We start from the raw sequence: 23034 nt of genomic DNA on the forward strand, positions 1-23034 counted from the left end.
TGTCTATATTGATGATTTTGATATTATTATTATTTGTCACAACCTTGAACTAAGCACCAATTTCATATAAAATATTGAGGAATGTATGTACATCTCTAAAATTTGGGGTTCTATAAGAAACCCCACCGTTCAATTTTTTTAATACTACGATGAAAGGGAAACAAAAAAGCTTGAAATAGACAAGGTTTTGCCAAATTGAGAGCTAACTACCACACAACTAGAATACGTTAAAAACTCCAAAGCAATAAAGAAAATGAACACATTACATCTAGAAACATGTCATCATGCTATGTATATCCTAATAGTGACAACGACAACCATTAAAACCTTGACCAACACTAAATTCTTGCAAGATCCTATTGGAGTATACCAAATAACCATGACTTATTCCACCTAATATGCTACCACCATAATGACTCATTTGCTTCTTGCAAGACCCTATTGGATTATACTAGATAACCATGACTTATTCCACCTAGTACTTTACCACCATAGTGACTCATTTGCGTCTATAACTAGTTAGAGATGAAAATCTAACACCATGAAAAAAAATATACCACATGCAATATATATTCAAAGATGATCCATAAAAATATGGTATATCATGGTCAATATCCACCTCCAAATACCATCTAAAATGATGAAACATAAAAATTTAAAAAAATAAAATAAAATTCAACTTTCCTACATATTAAAACTAGGATTTGTACCTCATTTCTCAATTTTGAACTTAGAAATTTTTAACTTTTAAGTGTCCTATGAGGTAGATAGTGACACCACTCCCTCTTCTCTTGGGAACTTTGGCTCGAGGCCTTCATCTAATCCTTCAAGAGGCACTTGCATAACTAAAAATTAATATATCATGAACAACTAAAGAATCCAAGTGTGTATTGCATCATTTGATAAATTTACAATACAATTTTTTTCAGAAAATCCTCACAATGTATATCCTTTGAGCATCATCTTATAGCTACTCTCTTGATTACCCAATACACATTTGATGAATCCAAGTGCAAAAGAATTTACATCAAAAAAAATATAAATTAAAAATGCTTGTCAAAGATGCTCTCTACTGTCGTATACTTAGCATCTTACCTTATCATTCACTCACCATTTCTCTCTATTGAAATCTTGGAAAACTACTAATTAATAAATGCGTAATATGAATAAATTTCCAAACATGTATCACCTGATCACCATCATCATTAAATTACCTTGACATGCTGAGCTGTATACTTACCCAATTAGCATAAAAATAAATGTTTCTTTCTAAATAATTATTGAAACATAACATAATCTCTACTTCCTTGTGAAAATATGGCTTGTCTTCTCTTCTATGATGTATCTTTTAAAATATCAGTTATTCCCTAATGAAATACTAGTTTGAAAATTAAACCCTTCCATGAGCTACGTTGATCATTGTATAGAGCTATAAGTGAATTTTAATTTATTCCTTCATTAACTAAATGATCAGCTACTCAATTTAATATCTTTTGAAATAATTAAGTTAATAGAATCAAAGTTTTATTTTTAACTTATAGTTTCTTCAATGTATCAATCTCATTTTCGATTCAAACTTCTTTCTTTGATAATCAAATTGATAATTATCTAAGAATCTCCTTCAAATTTTAAATCTTTAATATTATGAAAATAAAAACTAGCTAATCATATTATGAGAGTGTCTCTCTATTGTTCTTTTGAATTAGAAAGCTACGATAAATCTACTCTATTTGTGGATGTCCAAAATAAAACCTTCTTATGCTAATCTAAAATTTATTCTTATAATCTCATCAAAACAAAATTTATCAAAACTTTTAAAAAACCTAAAATTATTTTCTTATAATTGTATTTCATTATAACATGTCTCTTAGTAGTCCTCTCACTCATATCAAACTAAAAAAAAAAATAGTCCTCTCACTCATATCAAACAACAAAAAAAAGTAGTCCTCTCACTCATATCGAACAAAAAAAAAAAAATAGTCCTCTCACTCATGACCACTAAATGTTTATGTCACCAAAAGAACCTAGACCTAATTTAGAAGTCGATCCATCCATGCCCTTTCATGTCTATGTGTTATTTCTCCTTAAATCAAAACCTTGATTGGTAGCCCAATTCATCGTATATTTTCCCTCATTCTTACTCTAAGTGAAAGAGATGGACTCAAATTTGGGGACTAATTTATTGGCACAGGAAATAATATAGGATATATAGAAACCAAGAATTATATGTTTTTCCATTAACACCACCAACGATAAAGGTTAGCTTTCCTTCAACTGCCAAATTCCTTCAACTGTATTTCTATACTATTTTCATTTCCATCAATATCACCCTTCCTTCTATTGAATTATATTAAAATATTAAGGTTTAAAGAATAAAATCACCTTAGTGACATGTAATTTATTATTGTCATTAAAGTGCGGAGATGCTTTAAAAATTCATATTATGATGTGATATAATGAAAATAAACTCAATGTCAATGGGCCCTCGGTTTACTAGTAAAGTTTAATGGTTTTGAATGATGTCACCAAAGATCAGATCTCACTAAGTGCAAGGCTCTGACATCATACGAGATGATTCTAGGATCATGCCTAGAATGACTTTGGCAGAATGGGTACCCCATAATCCTTGACTCTTAGACAAAGAGGTTTAGTTTATGCCTCATGCTCCCGTATTGGGTAGGTAAACAAAATTGGCTTGATATAAAAATCTCCATAAAAAATTAAAATAAAAAATAAACTCAATGATATAATTATTATTTTTTGACCAAAGAAACATTGTATAGGTGGCAATGCCCCTTCTCTCTATGTTGTTTAACGACTACTTGTGTTTTGCATTTGCTATGATGGGTTTATCTCTATGACAAAAATATGGAGGGTGTTATGTTTGTGAAGTCCACTAGTCTTTGTCATTTGATTTCCCCTTGCTCTTCATCTTGTTGTTGTCGTTATATACATTCAGAAATTAAAAAAACATTGGTGATTGATAAAAAAAACCATTATATTTGTTACAATTAGTAATAAGAGACAGTGTGCCTACTTTTCCAATGGATGCAACCTATATAGGTGAGCCATATAATTTATGATGTTATTTTTTATGTGAGTTTGGTTTAATTCTTTTGTTGTTTTAACTGTGCTCATCATGATTAACAAAATTAGTATCAAAACTATATAATAGTCATGTGGACTTGTCATTCTTCCTCTAATAGAGTGGTTGCTAGATAGGTGATTTTCTAACCTTTTTTAGTCCCCAAGTTAACCTCATGATATTTTTATACCAAAATTTATGAAAATTCATACCTCTCTGAAGATGCCAAGGAAGGACCAAGTTCCTCATCTATCGATTCCTCAAAGAGGTTTTCATCAATTGACATGTTTCATTTTTTATTTCTTTATTTTTTACATCTAATAGAACCTTAGGGAGGTTTTCCCTATAGGATTGTTTTTTTTAATGGAGGATAAATTATGTCATCCACAAAGAACTTAGTCTAAAACCTCTTTGACCAAGGGTGAAGGACTAGGGATATCTATTTCACCAAAATTTCCCTAGGCACAATCATAGACTCGTATCTTAGAATGTTGAGGCCTTGCATTCAAGAAGAATTTATCCCAAGTGGCTCATTAAAAACCATTAAACTTAATTAGTAGAACAAGATCTCATTGACATCTTTTTTGTTTTATTTATTTTTTAAAAAATATAGAAATAAGGAACTCAGCTTTTCCAAAAAAAGGATATTACATCAAGGTTGATGCAAAAGCCCTTTTTCATCACCTATTTGGATAGTATCATATATTCCCATGAAATCATCTATAACTTCATTTTTTTAACATTTCTATGGAGACAAATTCTTGTTAATCCCAATAAATGAGTTCATTCCTTCAATCAAGGGAGTAATAGATAGATCTATTCAAAACCTATCTAATTAAACAACCACTCAAAATTAGTTTATTCTCTTGAAGCCTAAAAAAATTATACCATTTTCATAAAAAGGTGATCAATTAATTTATAATATGATTCATGTTCAAGGAGGATATGGTTAGATGAATTCTTGATTTTCCCTCAACATCCTCTATTATATAGCTTCTCACTCAACTATCAAAATGATAATCTTATTTATTAATGAGATTCCTAGAGTCATTCTCCTCTGTTAGAGATTTATCAAAGAGATAAAATACATAGTATAAAGGAATTAGGTCACCCTGACCAACTATCCATTTGAGGTCTTGCCACCAAATGCCTAAAACTTCTCAAGAAATTGCATTTTTTTAACCCCTATTGGAAGAATGTTTGAATAAAGTATCTTTCATATTTAACAATATCAATATATGCATGGAATTATTTCATAACATATTTTTTGCCCCATATATTCTCCATATCTGCTTCATTCCAATAGTCATGTTCAACTTTCTATATTCTCTAAATTAAAGACCACGTATATTTTTGTTCCTACAAATTGAGTCAAAAAATTTAAGAGGTTGAATTTATTTTTTTCCTCCACATTTTTTCCAAATAAAAATTACTAATTTTATAATTATTTTTATTAATTTTCCAAGGCTATGAAAAAACAACATAATATAAATAGGAATATTAGTAGATAAAAATGCCTTTGTCAACATAATGTACCCTTCTATGCAAATATATTTACTTTTCTAGGAAGAGAGCTTATTTTTAACCTGATCAACCAATTATTTCCACTTCTCAAGTAATGCCTTCTTCCTAAAAATGGAATACCTAGATATAAGCTAAGAGGGTTCCCTCAATCAAAACCTAAATTCAAGGAGTATCAATCAATTCCTTATTATGATCCCTAAAAAATAATACTTTTTACTACTTCTTAGTAATTTTTATACTAGTTTTCCTTTCATACCTTCTTGATAAGCTTAGGCTCTCTAGAAAAAGCCTCACTTGATAATATAATGTCATCCACAAATTTTAAGTCAATGATGCTCTCAATAGTATTATAAATTTGGAGACCTTCCAAGTTTCCAATGTTGGATTCAACCTTCAATTATTGACTCATTGCTTTTATCATAACTAAAAATATGAATGGTGAGAGTCATTAGCTTGTTTGATCCCTCTTTACAATCTATTTAAAAACTTATTATATATAATACCATTGACCAAAATTGAGAAGATCCTTTAGGTTATATAGCTTCTAAACTACTCATTCCAACTAATCACAAAGCCAATTTTATTAAGAATACAATCTAAGAAGATTAAGTAGACTCTATCATACACCTTATTCATATCAAGTTATGAAATCATTTCATCCTCCTTTTGAGTGATGGAGTAAATGACCTCATGAGCAATTTTGACCCCAACTACAAATTTTCTACTTGTCAAAAAGATACTCTATTCATCTAGAATAATACCAATGTTACAACCTATATGCCATCGCCTTGATAAAAATCATATATATTATTACACAAATAAATTAGATACAAAATATTAAGATATGTTGGTATTTTAGTTTATGAATGAGATAAAGGAATGTGGTGTTTCAATGCTTGATTTATATTGTCCTCAATCTCCACTCCTTGGCTACGATCCCCACACATTTCCCAATTATTGGGTAAAATTTTAGAACCCTACTTGAAGTACTTTTGGTTACAAGGCATTTCCATGTCCCAAAGAGAATGTGGACTACCTTTCTTACTATATTAATATAGGCTATAAGAGAGTGGTATTATGATCCTCTATGATCAAGGTAGGCATATCTCTATGCATAAAGTAGTGTGCACCTCTACTAACCTCATATGGAGATATGTATAGCATGTTGAAATATCAAGTTACCGCTTTGATTGTAATTTAAATTTTACATGTCTTTTCACTTCAAAAATATCAACGACAAAGTTATAATATTATTGTTTTATCTTGATGGATATTAATGAATTGTGCATTTTAATATCCCTCGCTCAACCATGTAACCCTATATTTTTGCATCTATAATATAGCTTTTTGTAATGGTGAAAAAATAGGGTTTCCACCTCTAGATGTAGTAGAAACCACTAATTTTAGGCTTAGGTACCACTACATTAAAGAGGGGTAAACCCAAGAGATCTAGCCACAAATCAGCAAGGATAGGGTTGAGAATTCTATTGGATTCACTGGATTGGAAATCGATACCCTCTTTTAAGTTAAATTGTTGAAATTTTGAAATTAGGATAAATGTGTTAAAATTGAAGTATATTTTTATGAACAGAGAGCTACAATCGTTGGATCGAGCCGCGAACCTAGAACTAAGTAATATAATAGTATCCGGATCTATTCCCAAAAGGAGCTCCTAATTTGTCAAGACTAGAATGTTGATCGCTCTGGTCCTCTGGACTTTTTGTCATTCAAAGAGGAACCTGTTCATCTCTATAAATAAAGCCAATTCTAAAGATTATAGCTTTGCACCTATTTATACCCACACTAGAGAAGGTAAAATGGTTGGGAATAGGGGTTTGCCTAATTCAAACCCTGGTTTAGGAATTAACTTTGAAAGAAATATTTCAAAGATTGAAATAAATAGTGTAAAGGTATACCTTAGATTTGTAATTGTTATAATGATGCTTTGATTCTTGAATGTAATCACATATGTTGTATTAAATGGCATGAACATGAAAAAACCCTAATCACATACACATGCTTGCATATGAATGATGTATTTTTTCTACATAATGGTTAGATGAAGAATATGCAGTCTTGAAGATCTCTAAAATAGCTTGATGATGAATTCACAAATGATTGATTACTAGCTTCAATGGATAGATGTGTTGGAATTAGATTATCATTAATATTAACATTCGGTGGATGGAAAAAATGTACAGATGATAAGTGCCACATAGAGAATGTGAAAACTGATAGTTTCACACCCACTGGTCTGAGATGCAAAGGCATTTAATCACAAGCCATAGAGAATACAAAGAACATAATTGGAAGTTTGCTTGGTCTTGCATTTGGACAAAGAAGTCATAGATCATAGTGTGGTGAAGCCATTAGACAAACATGCTTGTCTAAGAAAAAGTGCAATTGTAGTTATACACAATTCACCATTTCAATCCCTTTTCTTTTTGAGTCACATTTCATATGATTTAGTTCCAAAAATTCTTGACCGGCCGATCAACCTTATTTTAGGCATCAAGTCTCACTTTTGTCTAAAGGGTCCCTACCCTTTCTTTATCGGCTTTTCGCCACCTAGTGGAAGTGTAACTCATTAGTTCTCATTGTCATCCAGCTTTATTCCACCCAATCCCCGATCTTTGATAGTGTCATGGACCCCACCTTTTCTTTATTGGTTAATCTCTCTTTGATGAAAATGCAAGCACTATTTTTTGTAGTCATCAAGTCTTGTTCCACCCGATCCCCAATCTTTGATAGTGTGGACCCCACCATTTTCTTTATCGATTAATCGCTTTCTGATGGAAATGTAGGCACTATTTTTTGTAATCGTCAAGTCTTGTTCCACCCGATCCCCGATCTTTGATAGTGACGTGTTAAAGGGCCCCTCACAAGTCTCATATTGGTCGATCACACTTTTAGGATTTTTGCACACACATATTTTGTTGTTCCATGATTCCTAAGGTGCTCAATAGCCCGACTCTCCAATGGAAGCAGTCATAGTTGGCAACTTGTTTTCTAAGAAATAAACACGTGGACCCCACCTCAGCCATGTTGTCAGTGGGTAGATGGGCATGTTGATAAAGCTTCAAAAAAAGGGTTGTGGTAAGCCTAACATGATATCAAGAACCTAAACAATCCAAAGGGAGATGCCACATGGTGCTCAAGTGGGACTCTGCAGCTTAGAGAAAAAAATACTATAAAAAAGATGCAATGTGCTAACATGTGGCGAGCGCACATGAATTGTAGCCCAAATATCACTAAGAGAAAGAGTAGATCATATAGCGTGTTTTGCACCATGCCCACCATCCTGCAATGAGGAAGGCTAAAGATAGAAGACTTTGTGGGGTAATAAGAGTAGTGAGGAAATAGGTTCCCACCAGCCCATAGTCAAGAAGGATGAAAGATGATCTTGTGGGATAATTAAATGTAAGAAGGTGTGCATCCCTACCATCCCGCAGGTATATTTTGTGATGTTGACAATGTGAGGCTAGGTATTTCACCAAATGCCTTCTTAGAAGTGGCCCACATGGACAACTGACTAAGTTTGATTTGATGGCATCAAGGGAGATACTGAGGATGTGCAGTATACAAGATTAATCAAATGTTGTTGACTATGAATGGATGTTGCTTATTAATCAAATATGATTATTGAAGAAAGGAACTAAGGAATTAAAGTGTGAAAGGGAGTGGACCCTACCTTGGCTAAGCTTCCTGCGACATATCAATAAATGTAAAGGCTATCGTAGTATCACAATCAAAGGTCAATGGACTGCTTAGCATCCTGCGATATGGTGATAAAGGGTAAACTTCATCGTAGCATCGCAAATGGTATATTGCTAACCACCAAGTCTTTCAAGATATAGTGACAAAAGGGTCCACAGGGAGAAGAGAAAGGGTTATCACAGTTTCACAGGTCAACTCACCCGTTGACCAAGTATTTTGCAATTTTACGATAAGAATATATGTTATCGCAATATCGCATTAAGCCGTCAAAGAAGGACAAGCCGCCTACGATATAGCGATAAAGTTAAAAGAAGTCATAGTTTCACAATCCTACATAAAATAATATTCAAGCCATTTGCGATATAGAGATAGAAGAAAAAAAGGTGATGCCAAAATAAAAGAGGTCCATGTAGTCGACCAAAGACAACCCAATGACGAAGAAGGAGAAGTCAAAGACATAATTTGTATGAGATGAATCAAAAGAAGATACTTTACCAACAAAGAAGAACTATGTGGATGCACCCAAAATGATAGTTAGCTAACCAATCCGATTGAATTGTAGAGATGAGAGGTAGTCACATTTAATGTAGAACTGGTGGAAGATTGGTTGAGTGGCTCAAGAAGATGCATTGAATGATGGCAGCCAACTACAGAAGATCAAATCCTTGTGTACATCATGTAGAGTATTTAATTTTTTGATCAAGAGAGAAGATCTATGTGTGTGTGCTCAAGATAGAAGGTAGTTGAAGGAATGCATAGGTCATTGAAAGAAGAAGCAAAGTAACATTTATTGTGGGTTGTTTCCATATTAATGAGGATTCAACATAGATCTCCTAGGTGGTCGAGAATATTTTTTGAATTATCTTTTTGGAGGGATAACCCTATGTGTACAAGATGACCATCAAATGAAGTGAGTTATGGTGAGTTATGTAGGAGGGTGAATAGTTGAGAATTCTAGTGCATATGGTGAAGATATATAGATGAGAGAAAAGACTCATGTGAGTGTGAGTAGACAGCTAATGTGAAGATCAGAGACCAGAGAATAGAGTGCAAAGGTAGATAACACAGAAGGTTAGTCACACAGAGTGGGGTCGAGAAAAGGGATTGAACCAAGCAAAAATCAGAGAGTTGGGTGTAGAGATAAGAAGAGGACAGAGTTAGATAGCAGAGACTAGAGAGTGGAGGATAGAGATTGTGACTAGAGGAGATTCAAAATAATCTCAAGTGTTGCTAAATATTTGTGAGCTAAAAAATTCATTTGTTACAAGGTACTTAACTCTAAATGAATATTTACTTTTCTTATATCATCTAAGTTGTTGCTCGGATTTGGTACTCCTTTGAGTTGGTTCCCATAAATATTGTAATCATCTGAGTGGGTGGTCAGATAGGGGGTTGGTGCTCCTTTGGAGGCTATATTAGAGAAATAGACTTTAGTAGCATTTCTCATTGAGGTATTTCCCCATCGTGAGTTTTCTTTGTAGATCTTGTGTTATGATTTTTCCTTATGTGTGTGTGTGCAATTATGTTTAATATCTCTTCTTATATTTTCTTGATTTATGGTACCAAATCTTAGATCATTTGGAAAGTTCAATTTTTTTATTACCACTAATTCACCCCCCTCTCAGTGGTTCATTTGTGTTCCTTAAATTGGTATCAGATCCCTAGGTTCCCTGTTGGATAAGATTTCTCTAGCTTGGGTAGATTTTGGTTTGAACACCATGGCTAGATATGTATTATTCCCTACACCAATGTTTGATGGCACCAACTATGTATTTTGGATCTTAAGAATGGAAACCTATGTGTCCTCTCTTGGTTATGTTGTTTGTATGTTAGTTAAGAATGGATACATTGTCCCGGATACTCCTCCAAATGACCCTAATGCAAAAAGGAAATATGAGTGCAATGTTGAAGGCAAGAAGGCTATTTTTCAAGGGGTTGTCTAAAATATTTTCATTGAAGGTCAAGAACTGTAAATTTGCAAAGGATATATGGGACATGTTGAGAAAAATTTATGATGAAGTGCCTAGTACTACTGGATCAGATTTTGGAAGAAAGAAGAAGAAAAGAGCAGGGAAATGTGTAGACAATAAAAGCAGATCATATATTAGTTGCAGTAAAAATGAAAAGGAAACGCATCTATTAATGGCACAAGAGATCCAGAATGAAGAGAGAACATCAAGGTATGATAGTGGATCACATTCAAGTAAGAAGGACTTATTTGGCAGTGATGAAGAAGGTGAAGAGGATGTTTATGCTGAAGTGGATCTTGAAGGATAGATGGGATGTGCTCTTGAAGAGTTGGATAATGTAAGGATATAATTTAAGAAATAAAAGAAGTCATCCACAAAGGAACATGATCATCTGAGAAAAATCCTTGAAGAATCAAATTGGAATATTACTTCTTTGACAACTGAGTTAGAAGAAGCCAAGAAAATTAGTGAAGTTTTGAAGTCTGAGTTGGAGACAAAAGAAAAAGAGTGTCAAAAGATGGAACAAGAAATGGAAAATCTTGAGAAAAGAGATTGAGAGTTGCAAAGAGGATATCAAGTGGAGGATGAAGTGTGAGAGCAGCACCAAAGCACTCAAAGGAAACTACAGACTTAAGATATGAGGCTAGACAATATTCTACCAATGGGGAGACATCAAAAAGTCATAAACTTTGTATCTTCAAGCATGAACAATCATCGGAAAACCTTCATAGTTGTTGCTTCAAAGAAGGAGAATGTTTTTTTTGCCACAAAAAATAATAATGTTGATCCAAAGGGGAAGGCCAAGTTGAATGAAGATGGCTTCATCAGAGATAAGGACTCAAGAAGAAAGGTTAGGAGACCTCCGGCTAGAAGAGAACAAAAATATATTGCTCCCAAGATTAACAACAAGAAGAAATAAAAAGGAAATATTGTTGCAAATGAATAGCCCAAGATCAACCATAGAGGAAGAAGAAATAGAGAAAGCAGGTCCACAAGATATCCACCTATTCAGTAAAATATTTTAGTAAGGTACAATCCTTCCTTCTCTAGCTATTTTTATTCATGCATAGGACATGGGCATAAGGTAAGTGAATATAGAAAAGTGTCTACGAAGGGTCATGTTGTATTCTCTGGAAATATAAATGTAGTTTGTCACAAATGAAATGCATATGGACATGAAATTTCAAACTATAGACTTATGCATAGATCAACTCCTAGTTATGAAAGCAAGAATGCTTTTGATGTCCCAAGAGATATGAATGTGATTTGTTATAGTTGCAATAGAGTTTGTCATAAGACCTATGAGTGTAGAAGAAAAACTTTTTAGTCTAGTGGCAGCTCCTTTACATTCAACAAAATGCAAAATATAACAACTATGGTCATCAAGAAAGAGAATATAGTTCTCATGTAAGACATAATTATACGGAACAAAAATGGAAGTGTTTTTTAATTGTCAAGAAGTTCTTTTGTTTTATTAGCTGATCACAAAAGTATGGATTGGAGAAGGAGAACAAATCAATTTAATAGAAACCTCTCTACTCCTCTATTTAGTAAGAACATGGTATGCTACAATTGCAATAATTTTGGATACACTACAAAATACTAGAGAACAAAGGTTGTCAAACAAAAGAAGATGATAGACGCTGCTCCAGAAGTTGTAACTAAGAAAAGGAGGGATATCAAATATGTTTGGAGAAGAAAATAGAACACGTGGTGAGAAAGGCAAGAATGAATCCATGATCTAGCATTGGGTACACCATGCACATGTGATATCCCCTCAATGTTTGAGAAGAAGAAAAACCTTAGAGAGATCTAAGCATGATCACATATTTCACCCCCAATTATAAAAAGAACAAAAGTAAAGACACAATTCAAAGAGATAGGACCCTGTGGTAGGGAAGTTGATGAGAAGGATAATTGTTTTTGTACATTTGCAGTAGTAGCTTGAGTTACAAAATGTCATGCCTTGGAAACTATTAAGGTTTGGCATTGTTGGCACATAGTTATAGTTTAGTATAGAATCTCCTTTGGTTGTGGTTTCATGCTTTAATAGATAAGGTTGTGTATAGTTATATGTGTTGAAGATAATTAGCAGTTAGTCTACATTATGAAGATGGTTTGTGTTAAGTTGTTGCAGAACAGACATTGTAAACAAAAGTTCTACATCAGATCTTATTTGTAAAGGGAATGATTTATATCTATATTTGAAAAAATTGAGCATATAGTCTGGGTTTTATAGAACTTTGTGAAAATGCACGGTATTCAGCAAGAAAGGATATAGATCATTGGATCAATTGAATGATGAGGATTATGTAGCATAAAAGTGAAATGACTGAAGTAACAACTTGAGGATAATGAGAAAATTGTATAGCAGCAACATAGAAGGAGATGAACTTGTTAGGATGGATTTGACATTCAGAATAGTGTTGAAGCTAAAAGGATAGTGTGCATGGAAGAAGTAGTTGGTTGTATGGAACTATCTACGTTGTGGTATTTTCCTATAAGAACTAAGACTGCAAGTAGTTTGTTTTCGTAACAGCAAGACAATAGGTCATAAGGAAGAATGCACATAGGGCGATTAAGTGAATGGACAATGGAGGCATAAAAGAGATGATCAAGAGACAAAAACAGAAAGTAGAAGAATAAAGAAGAGAAGTTGAGAGTATGTGTATATCATGATGTGTAATGTGAAAGACCGGATGGCAAAAGAACTAAGGACATGCCAACAAGAGTGTTGTTTGGTTCAAGGAATGAAAGAAGAATTGCAGTAGATGAAGAATCAAAGAACAAAATTGATTAGAACTCAATAGTAGAGAAAAGGAAGGAGACCAACCAAGATAACAAAAGGATAGCAATGCATACCAAGGAGTACATGCAGTTATTTGATCATAGGGTCACCATTATAGGTAGCCAATGCACAACGAAATAGAGGTACCTAAGTTATAAGGATGACAAGACAATAGATGCAGCTATGAGCAAATAATAGACACACGGTTAGCAGTGAGAAGATAGTGACCAAAATCAGCAATATGGAGAAAATTTTGAAAGGTCACAAGGTTGCAAGAAGAGAAGCTGCGGGTCTATATACAATCATGATACATGCTTTGGATCAAAGGAAAAGAGGCCTTTGGTTTATGGGGAGATCATATCTTAAAAGTATACATCCTTTAAGTCATGTCTACTCCAATGGCGATGGAGCATAATTAATGTGGTTCTCAAGGGGAGACCATTTCTATACAAGGGTCAACGAAATGAGAGTAATTTATCAGATGTGAAGGAACAAAAGGAGAAGTATAGTTGGTGTACACAACAAGTTATCTACCACAGGTAAAGTGCAATTGTTGCAGGGGGGGTGACATGTGTTTCCTGCTGAGTGAAGAAGGAAAAAGGGGAAGAATATAAGCGAGGTTGGTAGTTGATTGCCACACCCCTTGCCATTTTTTTCAAAAGGTGAGTTTAAGTGTGGTTGACATCAATACCAAAGGGGGAGTTGTTGGCATTAGATTGGCATTGATGTTAATATTTGGTGGACAAAAATGCAAAGATGATAAGTTCCACATAGAGCAAGTGCAGCTTGATAGAGAATGTGCAAAGTGATAGCTTCACACCCACTAGTCTGAGATGCAAAGGCATTTAATCACAAGGCATGGAGAAGACAAAGAACATAATTGGAAGTTTATTTATTCTTTCATTTGGAAGTCATAGGTCATAGTGTGGTGAAGCCATTGGACAAACTGGTCTGTCTCAAAAAAAGTGCAGTTATGGTTATGCACAACTCACCATGTTAGTCCATTTTCATTTTGAGTTGCATTTCATATGATTTAGTTCCAAAAATGCCCAATCGGACGATAAACCTTATTGTTGGCGTCAAGTCTCACTTATGTCTATAGGGGCCCTACCCTTTCTTTATCGATTTATTGCCACCCGGTGGAAGTGTAACTTATTAGTTCTCATTGTCATAAAGCTTCATTCCACCCAATCCTCGATCTCTGATAGTGTCATGGACCCAACCCTTGCTTTATTGATTAATCGCTCTTCGATGGAAATGTAGCCACTATTTTTTGCAATCATCGAGTCTTGTTCCATGATCTCCGACAGTGTTGACCCCACCCTTTGCTTTATCGGTTAATTGCTCTTCGATGGAAATGTAGCCACTAGTTTTTGTAGTCATCAATATTTGTTCCACCCACTCCCTGATATGCAATAGTGACATGTCAAAGGGACCCTCACAAGTCTCATATTGGTTGATCACACTTTTAGGATTTTTGCACACATACATTTTGTTGTTCCATAATTCCTAAGGTGTCTGATAGCCCAACTCTCTGATGGAAGCAGTCTCATAGTCGGCAACTTGTGTGGTAAGAAAGAAATATGTGGACCCCACCTTGGACATGTTGTCTATAGGGTGAACTCACAATAATGGTTCCCACTGTTTTTCCACTTTTGACACTGAGATGAACAATTTTAAAATAATCTTCAACTTCCGACAACTATAACTTTAAAACTATTAAGAATTTGAAGATGATGTAAATTAGTGATCTGTAGTATTTTGTCTGTAGATTCTATATTTTTTTTTTTCAAATTTTTTTGAAGGATTTTTTTTTAATTTTTCCATCTCCATCGAAAAGTAGTTTTTTACAACAAACTACATTTTTTAAGAGTGATGTGCCTCCTGAAATGTATAACTTTTTTTCTATAAATGATAAAAACTCAATTCTTTCAAATTTTGGTTTGTAACATCAATATCCAGGGCTTGCAGTTGGTTTGATAGTGATATGTTCAATATTTTTCATTTTATTAAGTTTTGAAGTCCAACTAGTCATAATTAAGACATAGGTTTAAGTTTGAACACATAACTTGTTCTATATATATCGAAATTCTTTTTTTTTTTTTGTTAGAAAGAAGAAATCAATTTCTGGGGCTTAGATATTTTTCAGAATTTTTTTGAATTAGTTTCCTAATTTTCCCAATGCGTTGAACAGAGAATTTCATGTTTGATGAAAAACCTATGTTTGGTAAAATTAAAAAGTCAAGTTCATAATAAACTCAATATGTAATAAAATTATACTCATTGGAAAGCTTTCTTTGAGGACTACAATACTTCATTTTGGGTTGTCAAGATCATTCCATTTGAGCCTTCAACCAGAGGTTTCAAGGCCAAAAATTTGCAAAAAAATGTAGAAATCTTTAGAGAAGTGTCAAAAAAGGGGTTCGAACGAAGGGGGGTTCGAGCGAACCCCCCATTTTTAGGGGGGTTCAAATGAAGGGGGGTTCAATCGAACCCCCACGCTATAATTGAAACAAGCATTAAAGGTGCTTCGCTCAAAAGAGGGGGTTCGAGCAAAGTCGGGGATTCGCTCGAACCCCAAAGGGTATTACGTTCGAACACCCCCACTTCGCTCGAACCCCTCAAAAAATAAACTTCCCACTTTCGCCAAATTCCTTCCTTGGCAAAAGTGGGAACCAGCTTTGTGAGTTCACCCCTATAGGTAGATGGGAATGTCAATAAAGCTTTAGAATAGATTTGTGGTAAACCCAGTGTAATATCAACCACCTAAAAAATCCAAATGGTGATGCTATGTGGCAGTCAAGCGGGGCTTTGTGGCTTAGAGAAAAGAAGATTATCAAAAAGATGCATCATGCCAACACGTGGTGAGTGCGCGTGAACTGTGGCCCAAATACCACTAAGACCAAGAATAGATCTGTAACATCCTAAAATTGCACCCCTTGCATTTTTTGACTGCATTTGGGTCTTCACCTTAGTGTTTGTGCTCCTCGGCCTGATCAGAGACCTGATTATGCTCACACATGCTAAAAACTTCATTCAACTCAATGATGCACCCTACCAGCACCTTGATCCCACCCCAAAATAAAGCAAGACGAGGGCATGACACCCTGGTCCACCTTAATGGGGACCTATCTTGGGCCCCTCCTCCTAACCTATCTCAAATTTGAAGTGGTAAAATCCCTCTATATCGCCTCATGTTGGAAAATTAATCAATTAATCCTACGGGCAAGTATATAAGAGATATTTCCCTCTATGATATGCATGAAATTCAATCAAGCATCTGAGCACTCAAGGTATCACTTGCATTCAAGCATTCAAGATTAATTGAGCATTTTTTCAGTTTTCCTTCAAGCTTTGGAGCAGCAATAGAGTCAATATTTCAAGCATTGAAGAGGAGATCATCACTCTAATTCATGAAATCATAATTCCATGTGGAGGCAACCAAAATTTCACAAGGAGGTATAAGAATTTCATTTTCAGTCAATTAAACATCCCCTTAAAGAGGAGGATTTCTACTTTCAATTACATCATTTCAACCACTTGGTTAATTCCAAAACTAAGGTTTGACCTAAAGGCAAACCCCTATTCCCAACACATTTTAATTTCCTTCTATGTGCAGGAAGCAGGTGTGCAACTGTACTTCTGGAATTAAGCTTTATTTGCAAAGACGGAAAAACCCTTTTCGACGTGCAGAAAGTTCAGAGGACCGATAGGAGGGCGGCCTAGTCTGGTCACATGGTCCCTGCAACTTTTGGCAAATTTTGCAGAGTAGCTCTGAACCATCTCAAACTTCTCAGATCCAGGTGCATGACAAAATCCTAAATTTGTAGCTCACTTTTTTCTCATAGATGTCTTCATTTCCAGCACTCAGTCTTAATTCAACTAGTCAAATTACAAAAGAGGGTCGACAACATTCTAAACGCAATCAATCTACCTAGTATTCAGTCCTTGTATCATTTAGGATTGGATCTAGTGGATTCATCCCCTCTTTTGAATGTAAAGTCCTCCAAGTGAAAATCAGCTTTGTGATTTCCTCCTTCCAAGTAGTGAATTTGCTAAGCCCCTAATTTTTAACTTTACAAGATCAAATGGCTTGTTTTGTACCATGCCTGCCATTCTACAACAAGGAAGACCAAAGATAGAAGACTCTGCGGAGTAATAAGAGCAATGAGGAAATAGGTGTCCTACTAGCTCGAAGTCAAGAAGATAGATGAAAGATGATCTCATGGGATAATGAAATGGAAGAAGGTGTGCAGCCCCACCATTATGCGGGTATATTTTGTGATGTTGACAATGCAATGGGTATTTCACCAAATGCCCGCTCATAAGTGGCCCATGTGGACAATTGACTGAGTTTGACCTGATGGCATAATGGGAGATGCTAAGGATGTGGAATATACACAATGAATAAAATGTTGTTGACTATGAATGGATGTTGCCTATTGATCAAATCCGATTGTCAAAGGAAGGAACTAAGGAATTTAAAGTGTGAAAGGGCATGGAACCCACCTTGGCTAAGCCACCCACAACATAGCGATAAATATAAAGGATATCACAGTATCATAGTCAACGGTCAACAGACTGCCTAGCATCCTATGATATGGTCAAGAAGAGTTTTTGAATTATCTTTTTGGAGACTAAACCCTAGGTGTATGAGATGACCATAAAATGAAGTGAGTTGAGGTGAGTTGTGTAGGAGGGTGAATAGATGAAAGTTGCAATATGTGTGATGAAGATAGATAGCTGAGAGAAGAGACTTGTGTGAATGTGAGAAGAAAGTTGATATGAAGAGTAGAGACCATAGACCAAAGAATAGAGTGTAGAGGAAGATAACACAAAAGGTTAGTCACACAAAGTGGGGCAGAGAAAAGAGACTGAACCAAGCAGGAATCAGAGAGCTGGATGTAGAGATAAGAAGAAGATAGAGTTGGATAGCAGAGACCAGAGAGAAGAGGATGGAGATTGTGAACATGAGAGATTCAAAACAATGTCAAGTGCAACTGAATATATGTGAGTTGTAAAACTTCATTTGTAATGAGGTGTAAAACTTCATTTGTAATGAGGTGTAAAACTTCATTTGTAATGAGGTACTTAAGTGTAAATGAATATTTACTCTTTGTATATCATCTCAATTGCTTCTCAGATAGGGGGTTGGTGCTCCTTTGTGTTGGTGCCCATAAATATTGTAATCGTCTAAGTGGGTGATCAGATAGGAGGTTGGTGCTCCTTTAGATTGGTGCCCATAAATGTGTAATTAATATTTTACATGTGAGGTTGGATTAGATCAATAAACTCTAGCTGCATTTATCACCAAGGTTTTTCCCCATAATGGGTTTTCCTCATAGATCTTGTGTGATGATTTTACATTATGTGTGTGCAATTATGTTTAATATCTCTGCTTATAGTTTACTAATTTATGGTATTAAAGCTTAGATCATTTAGAAAGTTCAATTTTTTTATTACCACTAATTCACCCCTCCTCTCAGTGGTCCATTTGTGTTCCTTCAAAATGGAATTGGGTTGATCAAATGTCCTTACATAGGGGTATCTAGGTCAATTTACCAATTAGGCCAACCTCCGACAATCATGTTGAGCCCACAAGGGCTTCACTTAGTGAACCTGGGTTATATCACATGCGTTCATGGAATACTAAAGAATCCCCCTGTTTTCAAAAAAATATTGCCCTAAAATCCTTTTTTGTCACCCCCTCCCAATACAAAACCCAAATTAAAAACTTCCCTATTTCCACCAGATAGACAATATATTGAGCTTTTTGGGGGGGATATTAAACCCCCTAATATGAATGCATGTGATATAATATTGCCTATCCAGTGAATTCCCCATGGTTGAGCCACCAATTTCATTTCTCACGGGAGAGGTAGGGCCCAATTCACACTTTAATATAGGGCCTGACCAGGGGGGACCAAGGTGTTGGGTGCTCTGGTCCTAGAACCAAGACACTAGTGCCTTGGTTCTCCTCAATTAGGGACCATAGTGTAGCCCCAAGGAGAAGGACATCCCTCCATGAAATTATTTGTTAGGTGTACATGGCACCAAAAATGAAGCTAAGACACTAAACAAACCTGAATAAGAGATGAGGGGGAGACATGTTAAAGTAGGGGCACAAACATGAGGTGTAAATTGGCCCGATGGCAATTTATGATAATACACTTTCATCTGAATAGTTCTATTGAGTCCCTAGTAATGAACCTTTGTGTTTCATAAATCATTTTTTATTCCTTTTAAAGTAATTTAGGATTACACTTCTTAAAGTATTTGAATCCACCCTTTTCTATAGAAAAAAATCACCCCACCACCTCCTTTTTTCACTTGCAAGCATTTGTTAACATGGCATGACTTATTTTGAAGGATGTAGCACCTACACCATTTCATATCTACCTTCCAATACCTATTAAGAATATCTTCATTTATTTATATTTAAAACAACATAAATTATATTTTTGGATAAAATTTTCTTCAAATTTAGCATAAAATTTGTATCCAAATAATGGTGAAACCCACATAAGGACTAGCCATTAAAGATAAGGGATTCAACCTAACCAACCATTATGATAAATCCAAAAAATTATCCAATATTTCTTGAATATTATTCACATTATATATTTTATTATTCCACCTAAACCATCCACGTGTAGGTTAAATGTTGAATAATGCTTCCTCTATGCAACAGGGTGTAAAGGCCCTTGAGGTAAGACTTTAAGGTGGATCCACTAACTTTATCTTTGTGATAAATGATGATATTAAAATATCCCCTAGCTGCCCAAGCTTCATCCTTTGAAAACTTCCAAAACCTACTGAACTCTTACCATATCAATATCTAATCAACTTCCACAAGATGGCCAATAATAATCCTTCCATATAGCCAATAATAATCTTCCCTTAGAGCCAATAATTGTTTTATCATCCCATAGAGAAACTAATCCTCCCATAGAGCCAATAGTATAAGACATCAAGACCAATTATTTGAGTTATAATCCCTTAATCATGTTCTCCATGGATCCTAGATTCATTTTAGTTTCAGGTATAGGAAATATCATGCAACAAGGGAAAAGGGATCCATATTAAGGATGCACAACTATCAGATGGGAAAAGAGAGGGGAGGATCCCTATCTAAGGATACCTTTAGATCCACAAAGGAAGGACATCTTCAAACAAGGATGAACATTTCCCAAGAAAAGGAGAGAGGATCCTCAAGCAAGGATGCACTTATAGAAATAGGTTATCTATTCTCTCCACTGTATAGGTGAGGACAACCATACTAGATACTATTTTTCTACTTACCCTAGAAAAGTAATGGTTAGTTTTGATATTGTACTACCATGGATGACAATGAGCCCCCATATAGAGCTACAAATTTCATATCATTAGAATCAACATAATAGAAATAATTATTACTTAGAAGGGATGAGACAAAGGTGCAACTCATTGTCACTTATCATTTGAATGATACTAGATATAATAAGTTGTATTTTACATTTTAAGTCTTGATATTAAATAGTGGAATGACCATACATTTGATGATGCATGTTAAAAATAAATATTTTCTTGATTGTGTTCATGAATTTTTTCCTTTTGGAAGATGAAGAGTAATAAAATAAGTTTTAAGAAGCATTAAAAAAATATTCTATTTTTTCAATGAAAAGTTTGGAGAAAAAAACAATCCTTTCTCTTATGAAGAAAATTTTGACTATTCATAAGAATAATACATGGAGACATTAGACAATGGAGGAGGGGGTTTAGACAAAGGAGATTGGAAACCTAAAACCTCTTTAAAAGGATGTGATTTGGGTTTCACATGAGCCTCAATACTTTTTTCTATACACCCTAAACCATATCTATTTTATCCATGTTTAAAAATAATTTTAAAACCAAATCCATAATTTTTTTCAAATTAAAATGCTAGTAGAAAAAGGATTGATTCTTTTGTAGAAATGTGGATCCTTAAATTGTTTCTTGAGATGTTACAAAGAGAAGGTTCAATCTTAGATTCAATTTGAACATATAGTTTTAATTATAAAGAGCCCCAATAATCATCAAGGCATGTATTAGAAGAATTAGCTTGGATAAATAAAACACAAGGATCCTTTTAGGCTTTATATTTGAATTTGGGGACTTTGTATTCTCCAACAAAGGAGGGTGTAAAGTCTAAGGGACCCTAATTTTCTCTAAGAAATCATTATTAATAGGAGATAGTGTTATGAAATGAATCGTTGTGATAAGTTAATATATACATCATAATTCTCCTTAGAAACCACTATAGAGATCTATTAGGTTTCATTGTGTACAAGTTATTATTGTTGACAAATTTTATTGTGCAATGAAGGATAGAAGGGACTACCTGCCTAACGTGAAACTATGGTCTACCTAGAAGAAGGTTGTATGTGAGGATACCAAGAAAAACATGGATAAACATGGCTAAAGTCACAAATCCTACAATAATGGGTAATGTTATTATGCCTAATGATTATCTACCAACATTATCAAAGCCATGGATAAAGAGAAAATTTTGTTGAATAAGAGAGATGTCCACATTGATCTTATGTAACAAATATAATCTAAAAACATTAAGACCTAATCCATTATCAATTAGGGTATACATAACTCTATACTTATTAATGTAAACTATAACCATGGTGGGATCATATTGATTTTGAACTTCCAAAATTGGTAACTTGTGCTATAAAAACACAATGTCCAACTTCACTGCATGCATACAATCAAACAAGGATGCTAAATCATTTGGTATGGTAGAAGGTGAGACAAATGCCTTCTGTAAGGTTTGTTGGAGCATTGTATTATATTTAGGGGTAAAAGAACAATGTTGTGTCACACTTTTATAAAGGAAGTAGCCAAAACAACTAAAATTGTTTAAATTTGACCGCATAAAAGTGGCATTTCTAAGTTGACTTTCAAAATGATGTAAACTGATCAAATATAGAAATATTAATGAAATTTAAGTCTATTATTTTTTAAATTTTAAAACAAAAAATTGGCGTTTGTTTTATATATTCAAAGACAGATTTTTTATTGTTGAAAATCAAGGGTTCTAGTCGGTGTCACCAAACAAAATGAAAATGAACTTATTTTTTTTCTTATTTTAATTTTCCAAATAGAGGGCATATATATGTAGTATTAAAAATAAAAAATAAATAAATTTTGATGTATATTTTTATCGTAAAAATATTTTTAAGTCCAACATAGCTTAATTTGGTAGTTTTCATTTGGCGTCACCTTTTGTCTACTAAATTTATGATTATCAAAAAAATTATACCCTTTTAGAGAAGATTCTCACATCTAGTGAAAAATATATTTTTGAAATTTTTTAATATCATTTAATATTTTTTTTTAAATTTCTAATCAACTTCTTTTTTAACTTAAAAAACCTATTTGCAATGTTTAATTTATAAAAAATATTAAAATTAATCAAAATACTAAAAAAATTATATGTATAGATTCCTGAATTCGATCTCTACAAAAGGGTATTTTTTTTATTTTTGAAAAAAAAAAATCCGCTTGAAGAAAAAATGAGTAGAAGTGAAAAGTTTCAAAAATATAGACAAAATAGGTGATTTGGTTGTCACATCACCTGCCACATAGGTGAGTCTAACTGAACTATTTTGAAATTTCTTTTTTAAATTCTAAGCTCGAGCGGTCACAAATCTTGGCACCATGCCAGCAACACGGGGCACCACGTGACTGGGTGGTAGTCTGGTTGGACTATCCCCAATTAGCCCCAAGTGCAGCATAGCTTCATACTTTTGCCCGTAGATTAAATTTGAATCAAATCCCAAAGGAAGATCTTAGGTAGATTAGCACAAAGTTTTTCAACATGATTGTATTCCTCACCAACATGTTGAGGCATAAAATTTTAATCTTGTCTATTCAAGTACAAGTATAATATGTATGAGCCACTACTTGATAATGAGCTT

At 34.1% G+C, this 23034-nt stretch overlaps 1 protein-coding gene across 1 annotated transcript in view; it reads left to right on the forward strand.

Annotated features, from left to right (window-relative positions):
• Positions 1 to 23034, forward strand: part of LOC131068387 (beta-galactosidase 1) — a 212798-nt gene that overhangs the window by 20393 nt on the left and 169371 nt on the right. The window lies entirely within an intron of this gene.

This window comes from Cryptomeria japonica, chromosome 5 (assembly GCF_030272615.1).
Source record: "Cryptomeria japonica chromosome 5, Sugi_1.0, whole genome shotgun sequence".
NCBI classification, from domain to species: Eukaryota; Viridiplantae; Streptophyta; class Pinopsida; order Cupressales; family Cupressaceae; genus Cryptomeria; species Cryptomeria japonica.